The 15686-nt window shown below is 54.0% G+C and overlaps 1 protein-coding gene and 1 long non-coding RNA gene across 2 annotated transcripts in view; both read right to left on the bottom strand.

The window, feature by feature from the left end:
• ZNF469 (zinc finger protein 469) overlaps nt 1-15686 on the bottom strand; it is a 337361-nt gene that overhangs the window by 240645 nt on the left and 81030 nt on the right. The gene's annotated exons all lie outside the window — the stretch shown is intronic.
• Nucleotides 2312-3248, bottom strand: LOC106995118 (uncharacterized). The gene is made up of 3 exons (XR_001441871.3): nt 3017-3248; nt 2663-2778; nt 2312-2462 (listed from the first exon to the last, which is right to left on the bottom strand). It is a non-coding gene; the product is annotated as an uncharacterized LOC106995118 (long non-coding RNA).

Genomic DNA, 15686 nt, shown 5'->3' with positions numbered 1-15686 from the left:
ACCTCTTTGCTCCACTCGGAGGCCAAAGGGGCAGCTTCCCCTGCAAGTACAGCTTTATCCGAAGGCCAGAAGGGTAGGGACAGCCAGCTTCCTAGACGTGATGGCCTCAGTGATGAAGTCCAAGACTAGATCTACAGGGAAGTAAGCGCCAGCCAGGAGCATCCCTGAAAATAGTCAGGGACCAACACTGACGGACGAATTCCAGCCGCTGAACAAGACAGTCCTGCTCTGGGGAGCCCAGCTCAGACATGACCCAGGTGAGAGGTGGCTGCTTTTTAAGAACAAGTTGCCCCTCCTGAGGCATCTCCCTAAGGGCAGAGGCAGTGCCCCTCATGCCCCAAAGAGCAGGAGGAGCCCACACGGCTCATGGAGGTGCGTGAACTCTCGGAAAGAACTTTGGCATCAGACAAAACAGTGCCCAGGCTCCAGCTCCTGCTCTGTGTGGCCAGTTGGTAGAGCTCTCTGAGCCTCACTTTCCCGTCTGTGATGAGGGGGTGATATCACCTGACTAAAGGGCTACCAAGAGGATTCGGGCAGAGCAAGGGGCCTGTCGGTGAGTGGCCCACAGCAGCCAACCCGTAGACCCCGTTCCCTCGTTGCTTCTTTCCTGGTATTTTTGGTGGTCACTTCTGGATGGACACTGCTCCACCAAACTCAGTGGAGCGGCTGGAGGGGAAGTGAGTTTTTGCTGGGGCTGTCAGCCAGTCCTGGCCAAGAGACAAGGTTGCAGAGTTGATTCGGAACGCTGGACATGTCTTGGGGTAGGGATATCTCTGTCATAATGTCAGACTCCTCCCATGACTGCTCAGTCCCAAATTTCCCCCTGATGGCTGAACTAGGCTGGGATCCTGGCCCTCAGGAGAATCACAGACGTCATTCAGAGCCAGCTTTTGCACCTGACCTGACCCAGGACACCTCTCTCCTTGGCACAGGCTGCAGGTCTCATTCTGGGCTAGGTCTGCTAGCCTGGTGGCCCATAAAAGTAGATGCTGTCCAGACAAACCAAGGCTAGGATTCAGGGTACTCCACTTCTAAGTGCAACTTCATGCCATCAGCACCACTTTGGGCAAGCCATGCCTCTCTCTAGGACTCAGTTTCCCCACCTACACACAGAAAGGCAAGGGCTGGCCTCAGAGACCCCAATGACCAAATGCAGATGGATAAGTCAGAGCACAGGTCTCTGGGAGAAACATTGCTGATGTGGTCTGAGACATCACATGTCTGTGGATCACGACGCCGCCTCCTCTGGGCAGAATAATTCCAGTTTCCCAAGTTAATTGTCTTGGGAACAAGAGTCTAGGCATCAAATCCTGCTCGGTGCTGTCTCCGGAGCTCCCTCCTACCTTCCCGAACCCACAGAGGCCTGATCAGTTGACATGGAAGATAAATTACTCCAGAAGAGATTTCCTGGTAGATAGCTCAGGGTGGGGGACCAATGAGAGACTCATGGGACCTTTCCTGATACTCTGGGCTCTGTTCTCCTTTGCATCTCAGGACACCCCGAGGTCTCAGAGCAAGAGCCCTTTTACCCCTTGTCTTCAAACGTCCACATGCCATTGTTAGCTGGGCCCATTCCCTCTTGAGGACCGTTACCACCTTCATGCTGAGTCTGATGATATGACAGAGATACCCCCATCCCAAGACAGGTCCGACTTTCAGAATCAACTCTGCAACCTTACCTCTTGACCAGGATCAGCCGACAGCCCCAGCTAAAACCCACTTCCCCTCCAGCCCCTCAGATCACTTTCTGTTCCCCCAGAAAATCCTCCCTCACCCACAGCCTCAGAGATTATCAGTGTGAACTGAATCACGGATTTTCGCAAAACCACCCAGCAGGGCTCACAAACACGACTGTGTTTCGCAGCACAGCCCCGGTGTAGAGGCTGCACATCATGCACGTCCAGAAAGGCAGGCCCTGTCACCCCCCCAGGCCGCCTCCTGCTTTTAACTCTCCAGGATGGGGATTCTGTTTGGGCACACTGTAAAATTCACGCTCAGGCCGGGCGCGGTGGCTCACACCTGTAATCCCAGCACTTTGGGAGGCCGAGACGGGTGGATCACGAGGTCAGGAGATCGAGACCATCCTGGCTAACACGGTGAAACCCCATTTCTACAAAAAAACATACAAAAAACTAGCCAGGTGAGGTGGCGGCACCTGTAGTCCCAGCTACTTGGGAGGCTGAGGCAGGAGAATGGCGTGAACCCGGGAGGCGGAGCTTGCAGTGAGCTGAGATCCGGCCACTGCACTCCAGCCTAGGAGACAGAGCGAGACTCCGTCTCAAAAAAAAAAAAAAAAAAAATCACACTCATCTGAAAGCACGTTCCCTGCACACGTTATTTATTGTGAGATCAGTGTGCGATTACAACACAGCCAGCTGTATTCTGAGAACAGACAGCTTGCAACCTGAGAGCCGCGCCTTGAAGCCCATCACCTCCTCGCCCACATGCGTTTCCCATCAGATCTGAAAGGCTACAAGGGGAGAAAGACAAGCCCATCCATCAGCCTGCACCTCTGGGGCCTACATCACCCGGAGTTCTCCGAACTCATCCAGTGTCCACAGTCCAGCAATACCATCAAGGCTGAAGAAAGAGAGAAACACTGTTCCCTAGGGCAGCAACATGGACCAGCCCCACCGATTCCCTCACCGCCCGGGTAACTCACTCCATGCGGTGTCCTTGGCCTCCTCTGACGTTATGAAACCCAGCCCTGCGCTTTTTTCTTTACTGCCTTTTAAAGACAGAAGAACAGCTGACACTTCCCTTTCGGCTGGCACCATCCTGGCATGGGGAAAAGGCAGATGTAGGCAAGTCAACTGACATGTTGACAAACCACTGGATCGGAAAATAAATCTATCCTGATGCAAGTCACAAAAGCACAGGGCAGGAGGCGCGGGGGCAGCGTGAAATCCCGGGCACGGCTGCCTCCCGCCCCACACCCACGACTGGGAAGAGCCATGCAGCTGTGATGTTTCTCTCTCCAGAGGGAATTAATCATTTCCAGACGCCGGCCCAGCACCTGGTGCCCAAAGCCACAGGCCTGGGAGCTGTGCAGGTCTTGCAGGCGGACGACACCACTTAGCGGACGCGATTACTTCCCTGGTCCTACTGCCTGGTGCGTGCAGAGAAACTGTTCCCAAGTGGGAAGTGAGTGGCTCTGTCGAGGCTTGGGACAACGCTCGGGGGTGTCCCAGGTGAACCCCCTTCTCTAAAACAAGCAGGTCCCTCCCTGCTCTGATACTGAAATGACATCACAGGGCGCTGAGGACGTGGGGCCTGTCCCCGGCCGCTGCAGTGCAGTGCCACCTGCAGGCCGTGTGGCCTGAGAAGGCTGCGTCATCTCCAGGCCTGCAGGCTCTCGTCTACAGGAAGAGGGTGATCAGTAGCCAGCCTTGGAGGTTTGTGTGGGGGAAATAAACCAAGTAACCAGGGGCGGGAGCTTAAAGAGTGGCTGCACCAAGCCACACTCTATGGGTGCCAGGCCATGCTGGGGCCCGAGTGTTTGTGTCCCTCCACGCTCACATGTTGAAATCCTCACCCTCAAAGTGATGCGAATAGGAGGTCGGGTCTTCGAGAGGTGATGAGGTCAAGGGGCAGAGTCCTCATTAATGGGATTGGTGCTTTATAAGAGGCCCTAGAAAGCCCCCGCGCCCCTTCTGCCATGTGAGGGCACAGTGAGAAGATAACCGTCTATGAGGAAATGGGCCTCACCAGACACTGACTCTACTGGGATCTTAATGTTGGACTTCTCAGCCTCCAGAACTATGAGAAAGAAACCTCTGTTGTTTATAAGCCACCTAATTTATGGGGTTTTCCGGGTTTTTTTAGAGACAGGGTCTTGCTCTGTCACCCAGGCTGGAGCACAGTGGTGAGATCATTGCTCACTACAGCCTCAACCTCCTGGGCTCAAGCAATCCTTCCACCTCAGCCACCTGAGTAACTGGGACTGCAGGTGCACACCACCACACCCAGCTAATTTTAAACCAATCTGTAGAAATAGGATCTTGCTCTAGTGCCCAGGCTGATCTCAAACTCCTGGCCTAAAGTGATCCTCCAGCCTCGGCCTTCCGAAGTGCTGGGGTTACAGGTGTGAGTCACCATACTTGGCCTCCAATTTATGGTATTTTGTTACAATAACCCAGATGGACTAAGACAACTCTCATAATCAATATCATCTTGCTTATCATCACCACCACCACCGTCATCATCATGATCACCACCATCACCACCATCATTATCACCACCATCATCACCACCATCATCATCACCACCATCATCACCATCACCACCATCATCATTACCATCACCACCACTATCATCACCATCATCATCACCACCTCCACCATCATCACCATCATCACCACTATCATCACCATCATCACCACCACCATCATCATCATCATCACCATTGTAACCATCATTATCACCACCATCATCACCACCATCACCACCACCACCATCATCACCACCACCATCACCACCATCATCACTACCATCACCATCATTGTCACCATCATCATCACCATCATCACCACCACCATCATCATCACCAACATTATCATCATCACCACTATCACCATCATTACCACCACCATCACCATCACCGCCACCATCACCATCACCACCATTGTCATCATCACCACCATCATCCCCATCACCACCATCATCACCATCACCACCATCACAATTACCATCATCACCATCACCACCATCACAATTACCACCATCATTGCCATCATTGTGGGATGAGTCTCAACACTGTCCTCATCATGTGTGACCTGGACTGTGGGCCAGCCCCTCGGGCTCTGCTCTGCTAACCTACATTCTTTGTCTCTGGTTCCTGAGGAGCTGGGAGTTGAGACCCAGTAAGGTGTTGTAGAGACGCTTGTGACTCCAAATTCCACGAGAAAGAGGACCTCCCATTTTCTTTCCTTGTTACAGTATGTCATCTTCCTACACAAGTGGATAAACCTTGACGTCTGTCTCCATTTCCCAAAAGAGTTACCAAGGGGGCGCTTTCCGAACTACCTGGCTCAGACTTCTTTTCCAGCGTGGCCTGGTGAGTGCCAAGGAAAAGAAGCTGAAGCTCTACCAGCAGCCTCAGACCTGACACGATGTCCCTGCTCCATCTCCCTGCAGGAGCCATGCTCACTTCAAACGCTTTCGCCAGCTCAGACTGCCATAGCAGAATGCCACAGGCTGCATGCTTTCAACAAGAGGAGTTTGTTTCTCACACAGTTCTGGAGGCTGGAATTCCAAGATCAAGGTATGGCTGACTTGGCTTCTGATGAGGGCCCTTCCTGACTTGCAGGTGGCTTCCCGGCTGCCTCCCCACGGTGTCCTCACCAGGTGAGACAGGGAGCTCTAGCTTTTTCCTCTCCTTGTAAGGATCACTTGTAACCGATCCCATCATGGGGTCCCACCTTCATGGCCTCGTCTAAACCTAATCACCCTCCAAAGTCCCCCCTCCAAATACCATCACACTGGGGGAGTTAGGGCTTCAATATACAAATTGGAGAGGGAGACAATTCTGTCCATAGCAGGCCCTGGGGTCCCCATCCCAGCCAGAGTAACTCCACAGAAGCAACCAATAAATCTCCAAAGCCACCACCATTGCCCACCGAACATTTCACCTCTGCCTGTGTTCTGAGAGCGGGACTTGTTCATTGTTCTGTTTTAATTCTCGGCAGGGCCTATGACCATGTCTGATGTTCAGGGAATGAAGGAGTGAAGAAAGTAGGAATGAAGGAAGGAAGGAAGTAGCTCCAGCAGTTGGTTCCCAGGCAAGAAGCTGGTGGGGTTCTGACTTCTACCCTGATTCACACCCTTTCCTCCTGCCCTCAGAGTGGTCCTTCTCCTGCTCTTGTTCATTCATCCCCTTTAGCCCTTTTGTATTCTCTTCTGTAGCTGAACCACAAACAACAAATACATGATAAATATTTTCCAAGCACATCAGATGCATCGTGTCAATTTCCCTGCCCCAGCCCAGTGGGGTGGGTGATGTCTTTGCAGCCCCCACTTGCCAGGGGCACCTTATGGGCATCCAGATCTCCAGACCACAGAGCCAGGGCCCACCCAACCGCATGGTGCTGTCTGCTCTGTACGCATTCCACGAGCTCCGTGGCCTGGCCCAGCCCCAGTTGGAACCTCGGGTGCCCTTCACTCTTCCAAAAGAGGTTGTTTCCTTTCAAAGAAAGGAAAGAGTAGAACTGCAGACTGCGTTTGGCTACACAGCCTGGGAACAAAATAACCCACACAAACAAAATCCACAAGGAGCCCCAAGCCTTCACTTCAATCCACTTGGCTTTCATCACCCTCCTGGTCTCATATTTTCCTTTCTATCCTTCAGAGGAGGGTAGCTCATAAGACTTTATCTCTCGCCTCTGGTAATTGTTTCCCAGTGCCCCTAGCACTGCTATATAACAAATGACCACTGATTTAGAGGCTTCCAACCACACACATCTAGTCTCTCCCAGTTCTGGAGGTTGGAGGTCTTAAGGTCCAGGTGTTGGCAGGGGCTGGCTCCCTCTGGACACTCCTGGGAAGAGCGATGATGAATATCTATTGTTCTAAAGTCCAGTTTGTGGCAGTGTGTTCCAGAGGCAACAGGAAACTGATACTCCATAGAAGTCAGTGGGAAAGCAAGACTACAACAGATCATAGCACTCCTGTTTACACAACATACTTCCCCAGTTCAAGCCAGCACCCTCCTCTGCTGGGTTCTCCAGCAGCCTCAGCTCAACCTCTATCTCAGCCCACCAAATGCAACAGAGATGCTTCTAAAACACAGTGTTGCTTCCAGCCTGGAGTCTTCAATAGCTCCCCATTGCCCTTAGTACAAACACTGATCTGAAGCATCCATTGTGAGGCTGCAGCTGTGTGTGATCTCTGGATTTACTGCTCCAGCTCATGCTCTGCTCCCTCTCCTTCCTGTCCTCCCTCCTCCACCTCCTGAACACGAACCTCCACTACTTTCACAAACACACCACCTGTCCTGTTGTGTCAGTTAAGAGGGTGAGTGCCTGGCATGGTGCCAGGTGCATGGTGGGGCTATGCTGGGACTGAGCAAGGCGTCACCTCTGATTCAGCCACTACCCAGGCAGGTGCCCAGGGATTCCACTTTTCTCCTCTAAAGATGACAATATTGGGCCTGAAATTAGCCTTAATGGTCTACCCCACTCTTGTGAGTTTATAACAATCAAAACATTTTGGGCCACGAAAAAAATTGCCCAGAAAAACGAGGAGGTTTTGGCCTGGTGTATCCAGATTAGCTGTTTGTGTGGATTGAGACCCACCCGCAAAGCCCCCAGCCCCATGTATGGGTACCCATTTTGCAGCACAAAGGGTCAAGACAAGGCAACAAGAGAGAGAAGTAGAGGAAGTAACAGGGTGGGTGGGGTTGGAAATTGGGTGGGGGGGGTTGGAAATTGGGTGGGTGGGGTTTGGAATTGGGTGGGCGGGGCTGGAAATTGGGTGGGTGGGGTTGGGAATTGGGTGGGTGGGGTTGGAAATTGTGAGAAGGATCTTGAAAGTTCCCCAGAGTCTGGTTGCTTCCTGGTTGGTTAAAATTTCTGTGCCTTTTTCTTTTCTTTCCTTTTATTTTGAGACAGTCTCACTCTGTCACCCAGGCTAGAGTGCAGTGGTGTGATCTCGGCTCACTGCAACCTCTACCTCTACCTCCTGGGTTCAAGCAATTCTCCTGCCTCAGCCTCCCAAGTACTTGGGATTACAGGTGCCTGCCACCACACCCGGCTAATTTTTTGTATTTTTAGTAGAGACGGAGTATCATCATGTTGGCCAGGCTGGTCTTGAACTCCTGATCTCAGTTGATCCACCTGCCTCGGCCTCCCAAACTGCTGGGATTACAGGTGTGAGCCCCTGTGCCTGGCCTATGCCTTTTTCTATGGCAACGATTAGCACAGAAAACAATTCCCCCATAGGGGCACTTCCCCAGCACCCAGCCCCGTGCCTGGCATACAGTAGGAGCACAATAAGTGCATGTGGAATGGGTGGATAAATGAACATGCCCAGTGCTTTTCTAGAGGGCAGGTCCCAGGGGTGTGCAGACACACATGTCCAGGTGTCCAAATACCCCTCCCCAACTCCAGTCAGAGAGAGACCCCAAGCATTAGCATCCTTATCCCGTCATCTCTTCCCCCGGTGCTATCTGGAGACATGCATTTGGGTTGTTATGATCAGAAATGACAGTAGCAATTTGTACTTGGGAAGGTCCAATAGAGGTATAACTGAGTCAATGCAGCCGACTGTGTTAGGAGCTACACTTCCTCAAGGCTCCAGAGGCTCTCTCTACAAAGGGCCAGTGCATAAGCGATGTCCTTTCAGTGTTTTTAATGAGACATCCCCCCCTCATTGGGGAACATTCTAGACACAAGGTTTGAGAAAGAAGGACCTTCCTTTCCAAAAGGGAAAAATGAGGCCACATTTAGCTTACTGAGCATCCATTCTAAATGGCATTTGAGGTGCCTTCTATGTGCAGAAGCAGGTAGTGACACAAATGCATGAGTGGTGCATGGTCCCCACGCCAGGGACTAGTATGGAAGGCTCTGCTTCTCAAACTCCAAGACAGGTGCCCCCGGAGTCTCGTTGAGATGTAGATTCTTGTGCAGTGAATCTGGGCAGGGGGAGGGTCTGCTTTTCTAACGGGCTCCCGAGGGCTACAGAGGCAGCTATCCTGGTCCGGGATCCATGTTCCCAGCCTGAAGACCGGTGGCACTGGCCATCCCTGAGAGCTTGTTTGATATGCAAATTCTGGGGCATCCCAGACCTCCTGCCTCAGAATCCCTGGGAGTGGTGCCTGGGGACCTGGGTTTATACAGGCCTCCAAGAGATTCAGATGCCCTGGCAAGTGTGAGCACCATGGGGGCCAGACCACGGCAACAGCCCATCCAGGAGCTGCACTTTGCCCTTCCCGCACGCTGTAAGATACCATTAAGCAGCCCATGCCGTCCACTAGGCCAGGCGCAGCCTCAGCACCCTCCAGGCAGGAGTCCAGGTCCCCAGGATGATCGTATGACACCCCAGGTCTACATAGACACTAAGCAGACAGCAGATGGTCCCCCAAGATGTGATAGATGCTACCCAAGTGAGACGTGAAGTTACCTGGGTGCTCGGTCTGGGGAGGGAGCAACCTCTGGTGCTCTGGGGGAGAGGAAGTGTTGAGGTGTCACAGGAGAGGTGAGACGTGATCTTGGGCTTGGAGGGGAAGGAGGAGTCGTCCAGGGCAGCAAGGGAGGGCACTCCAGGCCGAGGTCACAGCACGGGCAGAGGCACAGAGGTGGGAAAGCTCGTTGCTTGGAAACTGCGTAAATCAGCTTAGAGCCAGGCCCTGAGCTCCAAAATGGAGATGGGGTCATGGGAGGAGAACCGGGGAGCAGGCGAGCCAGGAGGCTGGTGTGAGAGACAGGGCCTAGGACGCATCCCGGGAAAGCCCCTGCCCACCCACTTTTCTTCCCAGGCCCCTTTCCTGAGACCCTGCTGGGAAAAAAAAAAAGAGACGACAGCACAGGAGGAGCAGAGAGGGGTCGACGTGATTTCAGACACTCCAAGATAAACAGGGAAACTAAGAGTTGAGACTCGTTACATTAGCCATGGGAAAAATCACCATTAGGCACCGCATTTTAATACAGCATTCTGTCTGGTTTTGATTTCACAGATGTAAAAAAAAAAAAAAAAATTGCAGGCAATCTGTAATTAAGTTGGACTACTTCAAACTGTTTCTATAAACCATATTTGGGATCCTTCCAGTGTTTCTGAGATTCAATTTACAGAGATTTCTTCAAATCAAAAAAATAAAGAAAAAAGAAAGAGAAAAAGAACCAAACACGGTCCGTGGGGAGCAGCGGTTGGGGTCCCAGCCGGTGTGATGCTCCCACAAGGGGCCTCCCTTTGCTGGTGTAATTGGCGTAATTCACATTGTTCTGATTACAGAGGGCCTGTGAGATGCTGCGTTTAGGACACATTCTGGAGGTTTTCCTTCCTGCATGCAATTTCATCCGCATCTTTATCAGCGAGAATTTTGCTGTTAATAGAACGTGTGTTCCCATGCTAAGCGTGAAACTGGAGTCACACATCTGGGCAGGTGCTGGGCCCACAGGTGCTAGGTTCTGTGGGGTCCGGTCGGATCTGGGAGACCTAGCTTGGAGGCGTCCACCCCAGGCAAAGAAGAGCTGCCTCAGAGTCCCCAGCCTGTGCCACCCTCTCAGGGCTCCCCCAACCAGGTGAGCTGGATCCTGGGGTCTCCACAGACACCTCGGCTAGTCCTGACCTGCTGGCCAGATACCCACCGGCCCTGCCTTCCAGAGGGCCCCTCTGCATCATCTTCACACCCCAGGGCCTCCCAGCTGCCCCCCCTGCAGGGCTGCTGGAACTTTCTCCCGAGACAAAGCCTGCCATTGTGCCTCCCTGGAACCCGTCTCCGCAGTGGGGGGACAGGGTGTGTTGAGCGTCCTGGGTCCAGTGTCCCCGGCGTGTCCTGCATCTCGGGAGCCAGCTCCTCTGCAGCTGAGGCCCCGTGAGTCACAGCAGCTTCCTCAAATGCTTTGGCTGGTCACATCCCCCTGCCTCGCCAGAACCCTGGATGCCGGAGCCCTCCCAGCGAGAGCCGTGTTTATTTTACTTTACATACATTTTCCAACACGGAGCAGCTTGAACACACGCAGCTCTTACGCCCAGGGCGCACATCTCAGAAGCCCCATGTGCGACTCTGACTGCCTTATGATCCTCTGTCGGGGAAGGTGGGCCCGCCTTGCTTTGGGGGGACCCGCGCCCGACACTGATGTCTCAGTGCTGTCGTCTGCCTCTTGGCCCCTGCTGGTCCCCTCTGGGAGCAGAGGCGGTCGGAAAGCCCCGGGGCCCACATGCAGGCTTCGGGAGGAGGCAGCCCGCCAAGATCGGCTCCCGGCACGTGATGGGAGTCTGGCTCACCTTCCCCCAGCACACGATGGGGCTGGAGCCTCCCCGGTCGGCCTGGCCTGCTAGAAAGGAACGGCTCTGTTTCCAGAGGCTTCTGGCGAAGCCCATGGCCTCCCATTGTTGGCTGATTTATAAGGAGGGGAAAGGCCAAGTGTGGATGCCATTAGCATAACCTAATCCAGATCCCACGACAAGTCCAGGATCCCGCAGGGGAGAGGGCATCCTTGAACGTGAAGGACTGGGTTTGGAAACTTGTCCTACCAGAAGAAAGGTCTCCGGGCCCACCCACACCCCCCTTCTGGATGCCCCCGGAGTCAAATGCACTCCTCAGTAAGATGGACCATGAACAGCAGCAGCAGCCGGTGTGGGCCCAGCGATTGGAAGCTCAGAGTGTAGGTACCTGACTTGACTCGTCCCCAGGACAAGGCCTGTGAGCGGGAGGGGGTGCTCTGAGTGTGCAAATGTGTGAGAGCATCTGTCTGTGGGTCTGGGCACACGAGTGTATATGTGTTTGTGTGTGCATGTACTATATTCACGTGTGTGAGTCTGTGAATGTGTGTGTCTATGCATCTGGACACACAAGTGTGTATGCGTTTGTGTGTGCATGTACTATATTCATGTGTGGAGTGCGTGAATGTGAGAGTGTGTGTCTGTGGGTCTGGGCACATGTATGTATGCATGTGTTTGTGTGTGCATGTACTATATTCATGTGAGTGTGCAAATGTGTGAATGTGAGTGTGGGTCTGGGCACACGAGTGTGTATGCATGTTTCTATTGTATTCATTTGAGTGTGTGTACATGTGAATGTGTGTGTGTTATCTGTACACACAAGTATATATACATGTGTGTGTGCATGCATTGTATTCATGTGTGTGTGAGTGTGCGAATGTGCAAGTGTGAGTGTACAAATGTGAGAATTTGAGTGTGCCTGGGTGTCTGGATATGCGAGTGTATGTGTGTGCCTGTGTTCGTATCAATGTATGGGTGTGCCCGTGGTTATGAGTATGTGTCTGTGCCTGGATGTCTGGATATGTGTATGCCTGTGTATCCATGTCTGGGTGTACCCATGGGTGTGAGTGTGTGTGCATGTGTGTCTGGATATGTGTGTGCCTATGTGAGCGTGTATCCATGTTTGGGTGTGGCCATGTGTGGATGTGTCTGTGCATGGGTGTCTGGATATGTGAGTGCCTGTGAGTACGTGTGTGTGTATCCATGTCTGGGTGTGCCCGTGGGTGTGACTGTGAGTGTGTGTGTCTGCGCACGGGTGTCTGGATATGTGCATGCCTGTATGAGTGAGTACCCACTGGGTGTGCCCGTGGGTGTGAGTGTGAATATGTAAGTCTTGTGTGTGCATGAGTGTGTTCACATGAGTGTGAGGGTCTGTGCATAGGAGCCTATTGTGTGAGTGTGTGCATGTGGATTGCATTTATGTAAGTCCGTGTCTGTGTGCACACACGTGTCCCCGCACAAGCCAGCCTGAGAGGGAGTGTCCCCTGAACACACCCTGACAGCACTTGCAGCGTGACGAGGTTGAGGGAATGTGTCGCTGAGGTCATAAATGCCTCTCGCACGTCCCAGCACCCTGGAGCACCAGCGGCCCGTGATGCCGGCCGTGCAGCCGTGAAGTCCATGGAGTGTCCCCAATCACCGGGGTTCCGCTTTGCGGCGACCGCAGTGCCACTCACAGCTCTAGAACTCTGCAGCCTCCCGCCTGAAACGGGAACGGGAAGGGGAATGGGGAGGTGGTGCGGGCGTCCACACCTAGAGCCACAGCCGGCGGGAGGCACAGGCTGGCAAAACGGCCTCTCAGTAGTGAGAAGAGACAAACAAACCCAGTGCCAGGAGCAGAGGAAATGAAGACCATGTGGCCAAGAGAAATTGCATTTTTCTTTCCAGTTTTGCTAAAACAGGCTTCTCACTGGCTGCGGCTTTGGGGTGGCAGAAATCATACGTTTGATCACGGCGCCCTCCTGCTTGCCAAGGGGCTGTCTCCAGCAGGGGCTGCACTGCTGTGCCCTCCTGTCCCTGGAGGCTCTGGTGGCCCCGCTCCCCACACTGCCAGACTGGGGATGGTGCCACACTGCTGTCACCCCGGAATGGCCTGGGGTGATCGGTCTTCCTTAGCACAGAGCTGAGTTAGGAGCTCTAGAATCAGTCCCAGCAACGTGAGGCTCTCCCTCTGGTGTGAGGGTCGTCTCGTCTGCTTACGAGACGGGACCACAGTGCAGATCCCAGCCCGGGCAGGGGAGGGGCAAATCTACGCCCACTTCAAGCTTCCATTTCTGCGCGCCTCAAAGTCGAGGCTTCCTCCAACGCTGCTTGGCCGGCCCCGACGCCTGCAGAGCTCTTTTCACCCCTCTTCTTCCCGCCTCTAGCCCTTGCTGAGTCTTCCGCTGGCCACCGCACCTGGCCTGGGCACACCAGCATCACGCCCATTCCCACATGCCACCCTGGTGGGCCAAAGAGCTCCGCCATCCAGAGCGGGAGGGAGGGTGGGCATCTTTGGGAAAATGAAAGTTTGCTTCACAATAGCTGAGCTTTAAGTAGCAGTGAGGTAGACGAAGACACAAGTGCCTGGCTCCGTCCCAAACGTGGCTGAGCTCCCCATGCTGGTGAGCCTTGTGTGGAAGCGAGGCCAGCTGCCACCCTTTGGAGTCCAGCACCTCCGTGTCCCTCCTTCCCGTGGAGTCCAGCACCTCCGTGTCCCTCCTTCCCGTGGAGTCCAGCACCTCCGTGTCCTTCCTTCCCGTGGACTCTGGAACGTCCCCGTCCCTCCTTCCCGTGGAGTCCAGCACCTCCGTGTCCTTCCTTCCCGTGGACTCTGGAACGTCCCCGTCCCTCCTTCCCGTGGAGTCCAGCACCTCCGTGTCCTTCCTTCCCACGGACTCTGGCACGTCCCCGTCCCTCCCTCCCGTGGAGTCTAGCACCTCCGTGTCCCTCCTTCCCAGTAGGAACAGAAAGCTGGGAAAGCGCCAGGGTGACAAGGGAGAGCCCCAGGCAGACGGGCTAGAGGGGAACGGGTGCTCTGGGAAGAGGCTGGAGCAGTTAGGGGCCGCACCCCTCAGCAGGTGTAGGCTGGGCAACCATATCATGGCATCTGGTAAGATGGACACCAAACATCGCCTCAGGGAAAGCATGGAGCCTCGAGAGACTGGCACCCAGGCGGGGCAGGGGGAAGAGCTGGTGAGGGTGAGGGCGGGAAGGGGCGGGAGTGTCCCTGTGATAAGTCTCTGTGTCGCCGCTGCCCCTGACCACACCAGTTCTTCCCCACCTGTGGCCCCAGGGGCTTGGAGCTCCCAGTAGCACAGAGCTGGGACACCCTTCTATGCTCTGCTCACCCAGCTGTTGCCTGCCCTCATTCACAACAGTCCTAGCAGGCCTGGAGACCTGTTTTCCCATCCATGACAAATCCAGAGGAGGAGCCAGAGGGTCTCTGATACACCAAAGCAGTTGGGGCCTGTGGCGAGCACAGGGAATCTCAGCTCCCAACGAGCTGGCATGTGTTAGGGCTGCTGAGACGCCACAGCACGCCCATCGCACACAGGAGAGGGCTTGGGGATGTGTCTGAGCCACAGCAGTGTTGCCTGAGGAAGATGGACAGCTCAAGCCTGTGGCTGGTGCCCACAAAGCTCTGCTTCGACTCCAAGTGCTTCCCACAGACCCCAATCTATACCCCTGGCCCACTGCCTGCCACCACAGTGGGCTCACCTACATTTCGCCTCTCCGCAGGAGGCCCGCCTCCCTCCCGTCTCCCAATCCCCAACCTCCCAGCCAGCTTCCACCTCCCACCTTTGGCTGGGCTCTCCCCACTCCCTAGAGGACCTCCCTCCCCCAAGCCCATGGGCCGCCTTCTCCAAGGACGCCTCCCTGTCCCACCCACCAGGCAAGGTGGGCCCAGCAGCGTCTCCTTTTCACTGTGCACCTCCTCCTGTGGCCGGGTCCTGGGCTAAGGGCTTCACATGCTACTTTTACAAGTCAGGTTTATTGAGGTATCATGTGCACATATAAGGCTCACCCCTTTTCGATGTACAGCCGATGACTTGGTAAACGTCTAGAGTGGGGCACTTCTGCCCCGAGAGAAGCAGCCCACATTTTGTCCCTCTGCAGTCAGGTCCCTTCCCGGCCCCCAGCAACCACCTCTCTCTCCTCAGTCCTACAGTTTTGCGTCCTCTAGAATTGTCCTGTGAGTGACTCCTACAGGATGGAGCCTTTTGTGTCTGGCTTCCTTCACTTTGAAGCAGGCTTTGGAGGACCCGTGCGGTGGCACCAGCATCCTGCCCTCGGCACTGCTGAGTTGTAGGTTGTGGGACAGGTGGAGGCACCACAGTTGTTCACGTGTTCGTCTGTGGATGGGCATGTGGGCTGTTGTGAGTGAAGCAACTTTAGACATTCGCACGCAGGTTTGGCGGGGACGTGAGGTTTCATTTCTCTTGAGAGCGGGATTGCTGGAGCCTATGTTAAGGGTATGTTCAACTCATCAGCTCAACTGTCTTCCAAATGGCGGCACCGTTTTCCGCTCCCGCCAGCAACGCCCATGACTCCAGGCATGCTGCATTTTCATCAGCACCTGGCATTCTCTGTTTTTCTTTTATTTGTTTTTTCTTATGTTAGCCATTCTAGTAGATGCGCAGTGGTGATTCATAATGCTTACATGTTAATTTCCCTCATGACTAGTGATGTTAAACATCTTATTAAACATCTGAGGTATGATTTCATGTGTTATTTCAAATATTTTACCTACTTTTTAGTGGATTATA

The sequence above is a fragment of the Macaca mulatta genome, chromosome 20 (assembly GCF_049350105.2).
Source record: "Macaca mulatta isolate MMU2019108-1 chromosome 20, T2T-MMU8v2.0, whole genome shotgun sequence".
Taxonomy (NCBI): domain Eukaryota; kingdom Metazoa; phylum Chordata; class Mammalia; order Primates; family Cercopithecidae; genus Macaca; species Macaca mulatta.
The sequence above is the reverse complement of the archived record's forward strand: the minus strand, read 5'-3'. Positions and strand labels throughout refer to the sequence as shown.